The sequence below is a fragment of the Arvicanthis niloticus genome, chromosome 9 (genome assembly GCF_011762505.2).
Source record: "Arvicanthis niloticus isolate mArvNil1 chromosome 9, mArvNil1.pat.X, whole genome shotgun sequence".
Classification (NCBI taxonomy): Eukaryota; Metazoa; Chordata; class Mammalia; order Rodentia; family Muridae; genus Arvicanthis; species Arvicanthis niloticus.
Window position 1 is genome coordinate 34714172 of NC_047666.1, and position 12209 is coordinate 34726380.

Below are 12209 nucleotides of genomic sequence, written 5' to 3' on the forward strand. Positions count from 1 at the left end.
TATTATCTCAAGTTGTTTTAACCAAGACTTAATTCATAACATCAGGACATGGAAGTAACCATTTTGAAGATACTTCCATGCAGTGTTTAAATAAAAAAAGGGGGGGGGAAAAAAAAAGCTGGTTAAGAGCCCAAAGCCATATTTAAATTTCGTTGACTAACCAGTGTGGTTTTGTTTGAATTCCTTTATATTCTCTAATTGAAAAAAAGTATCACTGCATCATTCAGGAGTCATATTTAGTTGTGGAAAAAAAAATCACAAAAAGAGGTGATATCTTTAAGCCCATACCCTCCTGGGTCTGCTGTGAGACTTTTCCTTCTCATACGCATCTCTCTGTCTTCATGAGCATGAAGACATGCATGAGTTTAAGTCTGAAACCGTTTCTTATTAAACACAAGGCTGTCTTGTAGTCTGCACTGTCAGTCCTGAAATTCTTTTCAAGATGGAGTCATGAGCCCTTAGCTTCACCTCGGTGAAGGCCCACTGGCTGCTGGATAGTTGCTGCTGCAGGCAGCTGGGTGTTGATGTTTTGTTGTGATTCTGCCACCTCTTTTTTGAGTAGCCTCTATGGAGACCATCTCTGAAGCAATATTACACTTACAGCCTTAATGCATCCTGCCATGAAGACAAGTTCTCTTATACCTATGAGCTGCCATAAGACCTAAAAGCTCTCTTCAAGCACAGTGAGAAGACAGCTTAACTTTTTTAAAAAAATTATCTATTTTTATTTTGTGTGCATTGGTGGTTTGCATGCCTGACATATATGTCTGTGTGAGAAGGTCAGATCTTGTAGTTACAGACAGTTGTGAGCTGCCATATGGGTGCTGGATTTGAACTCAGGTCCTTTGGAAGAGTAGTTAGCACCCTTAACCACTGAGCTATCTCTCCAGTCCTGAAAGCTTAACTTCTTAAGTCAAGACTCCATCTGCAAGCTTGGATTCTCATGCTTCCCACTCCGGCCTCTGGAAAGGTTGTGCCTATGTCCCTGTTTGGATGTGAAGATGTCTCAGAACGCAGGCTTCGGCTATTATCAGTCCTTGTGATCCAGGGATCAAAGTCTCAGAGTGAGGAATTGCAGGGCAGGAGACAGAAAGACAGAAAAATAAGGGGAGATGGGAGGAAAGATGGCAAGTTCCAGTCTCCAGACTAGTGAGTCAAGGCTTCCTGCATGCTTAACATTTGCAGTGAAAGACTGTTTACAAGAGGAAGGGTAATCCATTTAATATGTAGATATTTCAAACAGAAAAGTGAAGACAGCAGTAAGCCTGTTCAAGGCCCCTAATGCTTAGCTGCAACTCCTCTTCTGGCTGTAAACCTGTGATTTTTCTGAGTATTTTACAAAACAAGATATATACATTTTATTTACAGCAAAACATGTCTTACTTCCTCGTGACTTAGTGTAGTAAGGATATTATGCCCTCTTTGTGACCGTTTTAAAAACCATTCTTTGATCTCATTTACTGAAAAGAAGGGGGGCAGGGCATTCCACAGAATCCTTCAAACAGAGTAAACCTCTGGAAGTTTATTTGGGAGTCATAGCCATTGTATGCTGGCTACTGCAGAGAAACTCACCACCAACACCCGGTTTGTAGTATCCTCAAGAACCATCTCCCCACCCCCAATAATGTCCATGTTTAAATCTCCGAACAACATTTTCACAACCAAGCAAATGCAGAGAAAACAAGTGATCCTGTGAGGTCCAGCCCCAACGGTGATCTATCTACAGAACATCTCATGCGCAGCTGAGGCTGACGAACATGGCACAAGAACCAGGGATTCAGCTGTGAGATTGTGTCTCTTAGGAATGCCTGAGAACGACACACATGTGAAGTCTCAGAAACATGGCTGCCTAAATAGATCTGAACAAAGGCAATACCAACAGACACATTAACATGGAAGGGGGAAATCTCACTGGGCCTTAACCCTAGACAGAACTACAGGCAACGAAGGAGTGCACAGGAAGACAAAAAATAGTCTTCACAGAAGATGTCACACACAAACTGGTTATCCAAAAAATCAGTGGTCAACCATAAAACCACATACATGTAAGGAAAATTATAGAGACTGAGCAGAACATGCATCTGTGTGTTAGGAAACAAATATTACCCAGTTTCCCCAGCATTGACATTTATGAGCCCACAGGACAACACCAAAGCCAGCAAACTGACAGAGCTGCAAGCAGCATTGCTATTTCCAGTTGACATGGGCTCCTTACCTCTCTTGTGGGCTCATGCATCCATTCCCTCACTGGTGAAGACAGAGCCCCAGCACCATGACTCACTCATGCCATCCTATTAAAACCATCCCCAGCTCCCTTCTTACCATCGTGTTTCCAATCATCCAAAACTAGGACTAATGTTTTTTGTTTTGAATTTTTATCATTTCAGAATGCTATGTAAATGAAATCACCAGTATCTAATTCTATGAGGGTTGTATGTTTTAAAGAGTGTTCTTTTTTTTTTTTTAACTAAAGTAATATTCACCAGGGTGTGTGTGTCGTGTGTACTTGCTGAAGACCATCTAGGCTAGTTGCAAGCTAGAAGCTTTTATAAAAACAGCTACAAACATTTCATATATAGTTTTCCTTTGAATATAACCTTGTATCTCTCTAAAAAATAATCCCTGAGAGTATTATAACTGCTAGCCTGCAAGATAGCTGCAGGTTTAGTTACACAGGAAATAGTCAAATTGTTTCCCAGAGTAAGTGCCCCATTTCATAATGATGCCTACAATGTTTGCTATGATCGGTTCTCTCCTCATGACCCCCAGCACTTGGTTGCATTGCCATTTCTCCTCTAAGAACAGGCAACAATCGCATCTCCTTTGGATTTTACTATGCATGTCCATAGTGGGGGATGCTTCTGAATACACACTGTCTGGATACCTTTAGTGGCTAAGCCACTCATATCCTATTAATTTCCTCTATTGTGCTTTTTTATTTTGAGAATCAGTCCATACGATCTAGCCTGTAGCTCACCTTATCACCCCGATTTACACGGGGCATTTTTAGGGCAAAAGTTTGTCTTATAACTTTAAAATGTCATTAGAAGAATAAAAATAACCATGCTTATTGTTTCTGGTAATAATTTAGCATGTTATTCTTTAAAGTGTTCCAGTTCTCTTCTCTCTGACTAGAGAATAAAGGAAAATGTATACCATGAGAGATTATTTAGAAAATAGCTTCAGATGTGAAACGAGAAGTGAGCTTGGGTGAATTTTCACACCTTGTCTTTCCTTAGCAGAGCTCGCAATGAAGATTCCTCTCTCGCAGACTGAGAAAATAAGCGTAACTTTAGAAGAGAAAACACACTAGTGTCTGAGACACTAAGAGGTAACTTGTGAGTCTGTGTAAAGGGAAGAAAACTACATTATAGGAACTGATCAAATGGGCATTTGAATCAAGAAAAGAATCTAGTACCACCTCCAACTACAGAAGGCTGGATCTCAAGAAGTTGGGGAATCCACACCTATGAAGCAACACAGCCACAAACAGAAGTGGTCAGGTTACTACATCATTGTGATATGCTAATATCCAGGTGTGGTCTTGCACGATTATAGGTCTCTAATTCAAGTACTCAGGAGGTTGAGTCAATAAGCTTCCAATTTCAAAGTCCAGCTGAGCTACATAGTGAAGGCCAGCTTGGAATACATTGTGAGATCATATCTTAAATACAAAATAAAATATACATATATGCAATATAAAGAGTTTGAATGGAGTTGACCTCTAATTGGAAAAAAATTTCCTCTCCCAGATGACAACAGGCTATCAAATAAAAGCTAAGCAAGTAAAATATGGGGGTACCTCTTTTTCAAGTTGTGGTTAGCAGAGTTCTATAGTCTGCCCTCAAATCTTATGGGCTATTGTCTTACTCTTAGTTGTCTCCAGATGGTAAGACTCTATTGCAGACACTACACACTTTAGTCATAGAATGTTGGGAAATCAAAGGGTACTGACCTGGAAGCTTTTATCTCTTTTTACTGGACTACATTGTGCAGTGCTGGAAGGTGCATTTACACTACTGAGAGAGAAAACTAATCATCTGTGATCCCTTGAGCTCTAATAACAATGGCCTGGCAAGGCAGGTCACTGGTTGCAATGCTGGCATGCGTGTCATGGGGGGGGGGGGGGAAGGGGGTAACCAAGCATTTTCTCATTATATTAAAGGCTACTTTACAAGACGTAACTCATGCTCAGAAACATCAATGGGGCCAAGGACCTATCGGCAAGCTAAGTCATAGGCTTTAGAAGAGAGCATAATACTATTATTCTGCCAATGAATATAATGTCAAACAATCTTATCTTTATGCCACTGATTAGTGCATCTCTCAAGCATCATCAGAGAAGCTTATTTTTGCAAAGGTAGCAGTTAATGCAGAGATCCTCAACTGGTCAATGCTCAGAAATAATGAACTATGTACCCTAAAGACACATCTATATAACACCTTTCTTCTCTCAGGGCTTTAGGGAATCACTAACGAAGGGGGAGTTAATGAGACCAGAGGGTAGTTGATGAATACGGAGAAAACGGCGTGGCTTGGGACATGATATGCGGCAGCAAACATGCGACACACCCAAAGTGGCTATGAGTGTATGTATAAGACCTATGCAAGATCAAGTCGGGCAAAATTTGAAGCATGGATGTAGTCACAAAGTCCATTAGTAATTGAGGACTACTGGAAGAGACAGAGAGAGTTATTTTGAGGGATGTGGGCCTGAGAGGATGCCCAATGCACATATGTGGCTAGCATAGGTAGCGTTCTTCCATGGATTTAAAAAAAAAAAAAAAAGAGCACATGAAATTGGGCGGGATGGAAATAGGCTGGTGGAGATGGAGGAGAAAATTAGACAAGATAAAATAAAAAGCAACAAAAGAAGAAATGTTGATGGCAGCTAGGTGCCAAGGTGGTGTATGAGTTATTCTGAGTCTGACTGGTGTGCATGCTTGCAGAGGGTTTGGGTTGACTTATTCAATTTGCATTTCAACTTTCTGCATTTAATTTAGGCTTAAGATTTCTGAAAAAAATGTATCATACTCAGGCTGAAAAATATCCATTTTATGAATATAAACACAAAGTTGTCCTTCAATTCAGAACTCCCCATGAGATACCAACCACTACAGATACACAGTACCAAATATTATTTGCATGTAACCTACCAACATTCTCCCCCATGTGTTTCAGTCTATCTGTAGATCACAACAGAATACTTATTGCCAATGTAAATGATATATAAATGTAGTTGTAACATATTGTCCTGCTTAGGAAAAAAATGATATGTTACAGCTTTGACTATGAAGTGCCCCCATAGACTCATGTGTCAAACACTTGTGTTTCCCAGATGCTATAACTATTTTGGGAGGTTCTGGAAATTTTAGTAGGTCGTGAACAGGGTTGGAGAAAGTAGGTTCATTGGAAGCATGCCTTGAGGCTAGAACAGGGCCGGGTCCCTTCATGGTTCTCAGTTTCCTGCCACCCTGAGTGATCAGCCTGTAATACATGCTCCCACTGCCCTGGCATCCTTGTTCTTAGCACAGACCTGTAATTGCAGAGAAAGGAAACTATGGAACTATATTCTCTAAACCCCTGACAAAGAAATCATCTCTGCTTTAAGTTGCTTATATCAAAAATGTTTTTCATAGTGCCAAGAAAACTAGCCAACACAAATGACAAGACAAAAATAGGCTGCATATTTCTAGCCTGGCTGCAGTTTGTAAAGACAAATTCACAGAAACACAGCCTACTACACACTTTCACATGCTATGTATTAGACACAAGACAGCGATGAGCTGTGTGATAATGGTGGTTGTCTAAGCATTACAGAAGTGTTCCAACTTGATTTTTCGTCACTGTTTAAAAGACCATTTAGAAGAAACACAATAGTGTGCTATCTGAAACTCTCCAGTCCTTCTCAATGACAACACTGACCTCTAGTGTTACCTTCTCTCTAGAATGAATAGACAGTCTAGCAGTGTATGCATACTCAGATGCAATGGTTTCAGCACCAGCAACCCACCAGCATATGTTTGTTACATATCTGCCGAGAAGGAACTCTAATGAAAAACCTGCCTCTTTCAACAGATGCTCAAGCCAAGCCAGTTCTTTTGAAAGGACATTTACTAGGTATGCACAGCTGGAACACTGTGGGGCTAAACTAAAATCAGGCGGAGATATCACCAGTCAAAGCAGGATGTAGAGACAAACCTCCACATTTGCTTGATGCCTTATAATAGCTATATCTGGAAAGTGTACATTGTGAACTACTTACTCAGGACTGGTCTGCTCTTCTTGCCATAAAACAAAGTGATTTTCAAAAGTATAATTTCTAAAAGACAACACACATGATAATTTTTATTAAAGATGATCGGATGTCATTTTAAAGCAAGTGTTGAGTTGATGTGCAACAGCAGGGAGTGGCATCTTGAACCCACTGCCATACCCTAAGACCATACCATTATCCACCAACCATATGCTGACAATCCAACTTGATCTGCATTTCCATCTTTTCTCTGAGACCCACCATTTAAAATGATCTTTTATCAGTTTCATTTCATACTTTGAATGCCAACATTATTTCCTTCATACAAGTTCTTTGGAAAGAGAAGTTGGCAACATCCACCAGCCCCATAACTAGCAAAGCTGTCATTCTCAGAGTAAACTTCTCTTCATTAGATAATTTCTGTTGATCATATGCTATGTGGCAAAAGTGGGAGGAGAAAGAGATGGGGGGGGGAGGGAGAAATTTCCTCTTGGTCACCCTGCAGTGATCTCCTTGGTGAAAACAAATTAATAAGTAGACATATAAGGGAAAAGCACAAAGACCCTTCTGCAGTGGGTGGTCACTATCATTAATTCTTCATTGTAATCCTCACTAACCTAAAGCTCTGTGAACTATTAAATTACCATGGGGATTTCCTCTGGGCTTCTGGCCCCAGCTGGCCTCAGGACTGTTCTGGGCAACAGGCACGCTTGGGTCATGTTCTCTGAACACTGTCACCTGCTCCATACAATATTTTAATAGAATGTGCATACAAAAGGCCATTATCAATTATGCAATGATCAGCTTGGCCCGGCGCTGAACATCTGTGTGTCCTTCCCTTAGAATATGTTTGAATGTCCAAAAAACAGGCACACAAAACACAGAGGGCAAGAAGGGGCATGAAGAAAGGTTGCTAACTCATTCTTCCAACTTCAGTCAGAAGAGCCTGAGCACATGGCGCTTGATCAGTGGGTGGAGGAAGATGCCTGTGGGAGGCTCGAGGGCATGGGCTTTGGGACCACAGCCCCAGTTATCCGACGGTCCCAAGAAAGGAGGAGAGAAGCCTGGTGGCTTCATAGTTTCCAAGAATGGTTGTATTTAAAACAATCTTTGTTTCTATATCAGTTGGCAGATACCCTCAAGACTGAATTAGGGAGCTAGGGAGATGATTCCGCCAGTAAAGTATTCACCATGCAAGTATGAGGGTCTAAATTTGATCCCAAGGATCCATGTGAAAAGTCAAGCAAGGCAGTGTGTGTGTGTGTGTGTGTGTGTGTGTGTGTGTGTGTGTGTGTGTGTGTTTGTATGTGTGTCTGGAATCTCAGGGATGGAGAGGCAGAGACAAGAGGTTCCCTCGGGCCCATTGGATAGTCAGCTTGATTGAATATGAATTTCAGGATTAGTAAAAGACTCTATTTAAAAAACTATCTGGCAGCACCTGGGAGCCCAGAGCAGGGTGGATTTCTGAATTTGAAGACCAAACCTGGATCATACAGAGGCTGAAAGTCCAGACAAGCCAGGGCTACACAAAGAAACCCTGTCTCAAAAAACCAAAAAACAAACAAACAAACAAAAAAACAAAAAAACAAACAAAACAAAAAACCCTGGAAGGTGATTGAGAAAGACATTTGATGTCTATCTCTGGCCTCCATGAATGTGTACACTCATGGCATGAACACACACACACACACCAAAAATACTGAAAATGTTCGTAAGAAATGGTTTGAATAGTTGCCACCTTAGTAGCTACTGATGTGAAAGTTGCTGTAAGCTTTTAGAAATAGCAATTTAGGGGTATCATATAGTATCCTCATAAAAATATATTTAAACATGAATTAGAATGTTAGGGATCACCAATCTGGTTATTGCTATTACTTCCAATGGGTAAGATACATTTAATGAAGCCCTACCATCAGCTCCATCTCTATAAAAGTGGAAAGATGATTGATTATGGGGACTTCAGAGAGATCTCAGTTACTAATCTAGCTAACTTCATCTTATTTCTGACTTCATTTATTTCCTTTCTTCTATGACATTGGGTCTTATTCTTCTACAGTTACCTTAGATAAGGAACACCAATTCTGACTGAAGAACATTATAAGACAGAGGGCTATGTATATTCTGGTATGCAGAACTGATTCGTGACATTAACGGATTCAATAAATAGTATATCCTGAGACCAAGGCATTGGGCCACACCGGTTGGACCACAGCAGAGCATGGCAATCTGGACTACTCTATGGAATACCTAGTATCTACCTTTCTTTCCTTTCGTTATATAATTGTAGGAACTCGTACGCAACTTTGAAGACAGAGGTCATCATGACTTCTGTTCCCTATATGGTCACGCTCTTAATAAAGATCCTTTGCTACCTCCACATCTGTCCCTTTGGTTGGGATTTCACAGAGCTGTGGTTTTACCCTAATTCAGGTAGTAAAAACCAGGAGGCATTCAGGGTTGGAGGAGAGCTGAACCTGGCAGCACACATATTTTCACAAGAGACTTTGTAGCGCTTGCTTAGTTCAGTCCCTACGCCTGATGGGATGGAAGTCCAGAACTGATATAGCTTTTAAAGGTTTGATGATAGCATTGGCATTCATACTAAGTCTTACACTTTCAAATCTGGCCGGCCAATGCGTTAGGACTGTGCTTCCTGCTTCTGCCCCGTTTAGTTTAATCTGAAGAACTTAATCACATGAAGTTGTGGGTGAGTCTAAACTACACAAACTGAGATTCTGTAGCTAATATCTGGCTAAATAAACATGTGCCTTGGCCTGCACTCTATTCCAAATGTTTCCAGCTATTTGATACTTGAATGACTTTGTATTTTTAAAAAAGTAGTTTTCTGGCTTCTCTGCTTTATCAGAGAAGATGAATATCTACTCACCTTCATCAGAGACTGACTGACATTAGGGCACAGAATGTGACTGTGGTTGCCACCTGTTCCACTGTATCTTAACTCACTTCACTCTTCCATGTGACCAGCCTCTTTCAAGAGCAATGTCAGCTTGTGCAGCCCCATACTAGATTTATATTACCAGCAGTCACATGTGACTAATTACATTTTATTTCCTTAAAGTCAAATGAAGATGTCCTCTTTAACCTGTACCAGCCACATGCCAAGATCTACTTTACATGGGATTAGTCCCCATGGTCTTGGGCAGCACAGATCACAACACCATTATCATTATAGGAGAGCTGGCTAGAAAACCACTGCTGGTTGCATTACTCCGAAACCATAGCAACTCTCGGTATACAATTCTCCCTTCCTGACAAAACCATGTGTCGCCTAAACGATATCTCACCCTAAAAATGGCATCATGGAAAGAGCAAGCAATAGACCTGAGAAGAAGGAGAGGAAGGATCTACTTATAGAACACAACTTCAGTTGTTAGACACAAGGGAAAGAACATTCTATGAATTGTCTCATTTAATTTCTTCAATTGTCCTATGAGGTAGGGACTGTCTGAGTTCTCTTTATTTCAAACATGAAGAAACAGAGTCTAAAAGTTTTGATTGAATTCTGGAAGGCACACCACCAAACATTTCATGGAGCTGGATTTTAGCCACAAGTGTACTCCGTCATACCAACTAACACTATTTCCTAACTCATCATTCCTTAGGAATAGGATCCATAGTCTACTGTTTAGTAGTGAGACCTCTCAAAAGCCCTGGCACCATGGTATCTGGGAAATGCAACATGTCCCAAATAATAAAGTGGAAACTTACACATCAAGCAACACCTAACGTCTCACATGATGGGTTAAACTGGACAGTTACTCTATTTACTGCAATCCTCCTAGACGTTTAGGAATGATGCTTGGATACCATTTACTGAATCTGATGACATTTTCTGAGCTTTCTATTGATGTTGACAGGCTCTTCATTTCTGTAATCATTAGCATTGCTGTCTTCTCAGGATTGATGGAGAACTCACCAGCTGGCAAATATTACCTACTTTTAAATATTGAATATTTAACTCCATCTAAGTATCAAGTAGAGGATCCATTTGATATTCAAATGGAAATGTCATTTTTCTTTTTCAAGCAGTTTATTATTAACTGTCCATTCCATTCTTATTATAAGCATCATTTTCATAAGCCACATCTAATGAAATATTATATTATATTCCTAGAGGTTGGGAAAATAAAGCTGACTGTTAATTTTTTTCGCACTGTGTGGGACTGGGGGATTAGAGGTCACTTGGAAAAGGGGAAGACATTAGAATAATTAATCTCATTATGGGTAAGAGTTCTGACACTTTCTTGTCTTTGGGTGAAATAATTATTAAGTCTCCAATGTACAAATGTTTCAGTAGCTTCTCTGTTTATAGGTCACACAATCTTCTTCACGAGTGCTTTTTCTACTTCATCATAATTTCATTATAATTATAATTTTTATATAATATTATTCGTGGTGCTTTCAGTTCACTAGCCTTCTTTCCATTTCCACACTTGAAAATTATAATTCTCCTTTAAAGAATGCAGGATGAGTATGGTGAGCCACCATCAGTGGAGAAGAGTGAAAAAGATATAATTGAATGAACACTTCTTTTAACTGTAACAAGGTAACATTCATTTGGCTTGATGTCAAGCTTTGGACTATGCTTCTGTTGAAAAGTATCTTGTAGTTTTATTAAAATATAAACATCTACCAGAAATATTTTTATGACAGGAACTTACTTTTCCAGGCACCCATAATTACCATCAGGGTCTGCTTGCCAGTGAAAGAAGGAATCGCTTTTATCTGATAAGCAAGGGAATGGGGCAAGAGATTTTTATCATTCAGCCCAGAGGCTGGACAGGGAGGGAAGCTTTTTAAAACAGATAGACAGAGAGTTTATCTTTATCGGTTCTCATTCAGCCGCCAGGTACAACCACACATGATGCTAGATCTCCTACTAATGCCGAGATGTGGTGCCTGTATGCTGTATTTTGTTTTCAACATCAAGGTACTCCTGCATCCTGGCTGGCTTCAGACTTACTTACAATCCGGCTGTTCCTGCAACCAAAATCCCGAGATTAGAGGACATGTGCCACTGTAATCTAGCTATTTTTCGTTTAGTTAAAATGAGACTTAAAAATACAGGAAATTTTATTCAAAATTACTCGGAACACAAGCATTTCAGATATCAAGGTTTCACAGATTTTGAAATACTTGACATATTTTATCAGGTGAGGATCTCTAATCTGAAAATCAACCATTCTCCAAAATCTAAAATCGTGTCCAGGTATTCTAATCAAGTTCAAAGACTTTGAATTTTGGAGCACTCCAGATGTCATCTTTCAGATTAGGGATACTTGACTCGTACATTGCAGACCACTTATGTACCAGATTTCTCACCAGCTAGGGAGAATTTTCTAAGAAAAATTTACTGGAATCCAATAATTTCAATAAATTTGCAAGGGAAAATGATTTTTCTAATATAGGCAATTTTATACTTTAATGTAATTGTTGAGCTAAAGTTTTGCATTATCCTTTGCAACAAAACATCTGTGAATGTCTCCTGAAGCTCATGATGTATAGGCCTTCAGTGTGGCCTAGAGAAAGGTTTCACTGGGATGCCATTACTCTGCAGACACTAATCCAGTTCATCTAGAGCAGAGCCTGAGAGTTTCATTTTGAAGAAGCTCCTGCTACCAGTCATCCAGAGTTGTAAGAATTAGAAATACCAAACAGGCCAGCTCTGTGGGAACACCGTCTCACATACACCCGGAGGCCTTGGATTTCATCCTTAACATCTCGCAGGAGAGGAAAAGGCAGAGGAGGAAGAGGAAGAAGAGGAAGAGGAGGAGTGGTGGTGGAAGAGGAGAAAGCAAAGCAAGCAAAGAAGCAAAATAGAACCCCCAAAGTGTAGCAGAAGGGTTCTATGCTGCTGCTACAATGTTTGGGAGGAGCTGATGTGGGAGGATCAAAGAAAGAAAAGAGAAGGAAGAGGAGGAGTTAGGAGGAA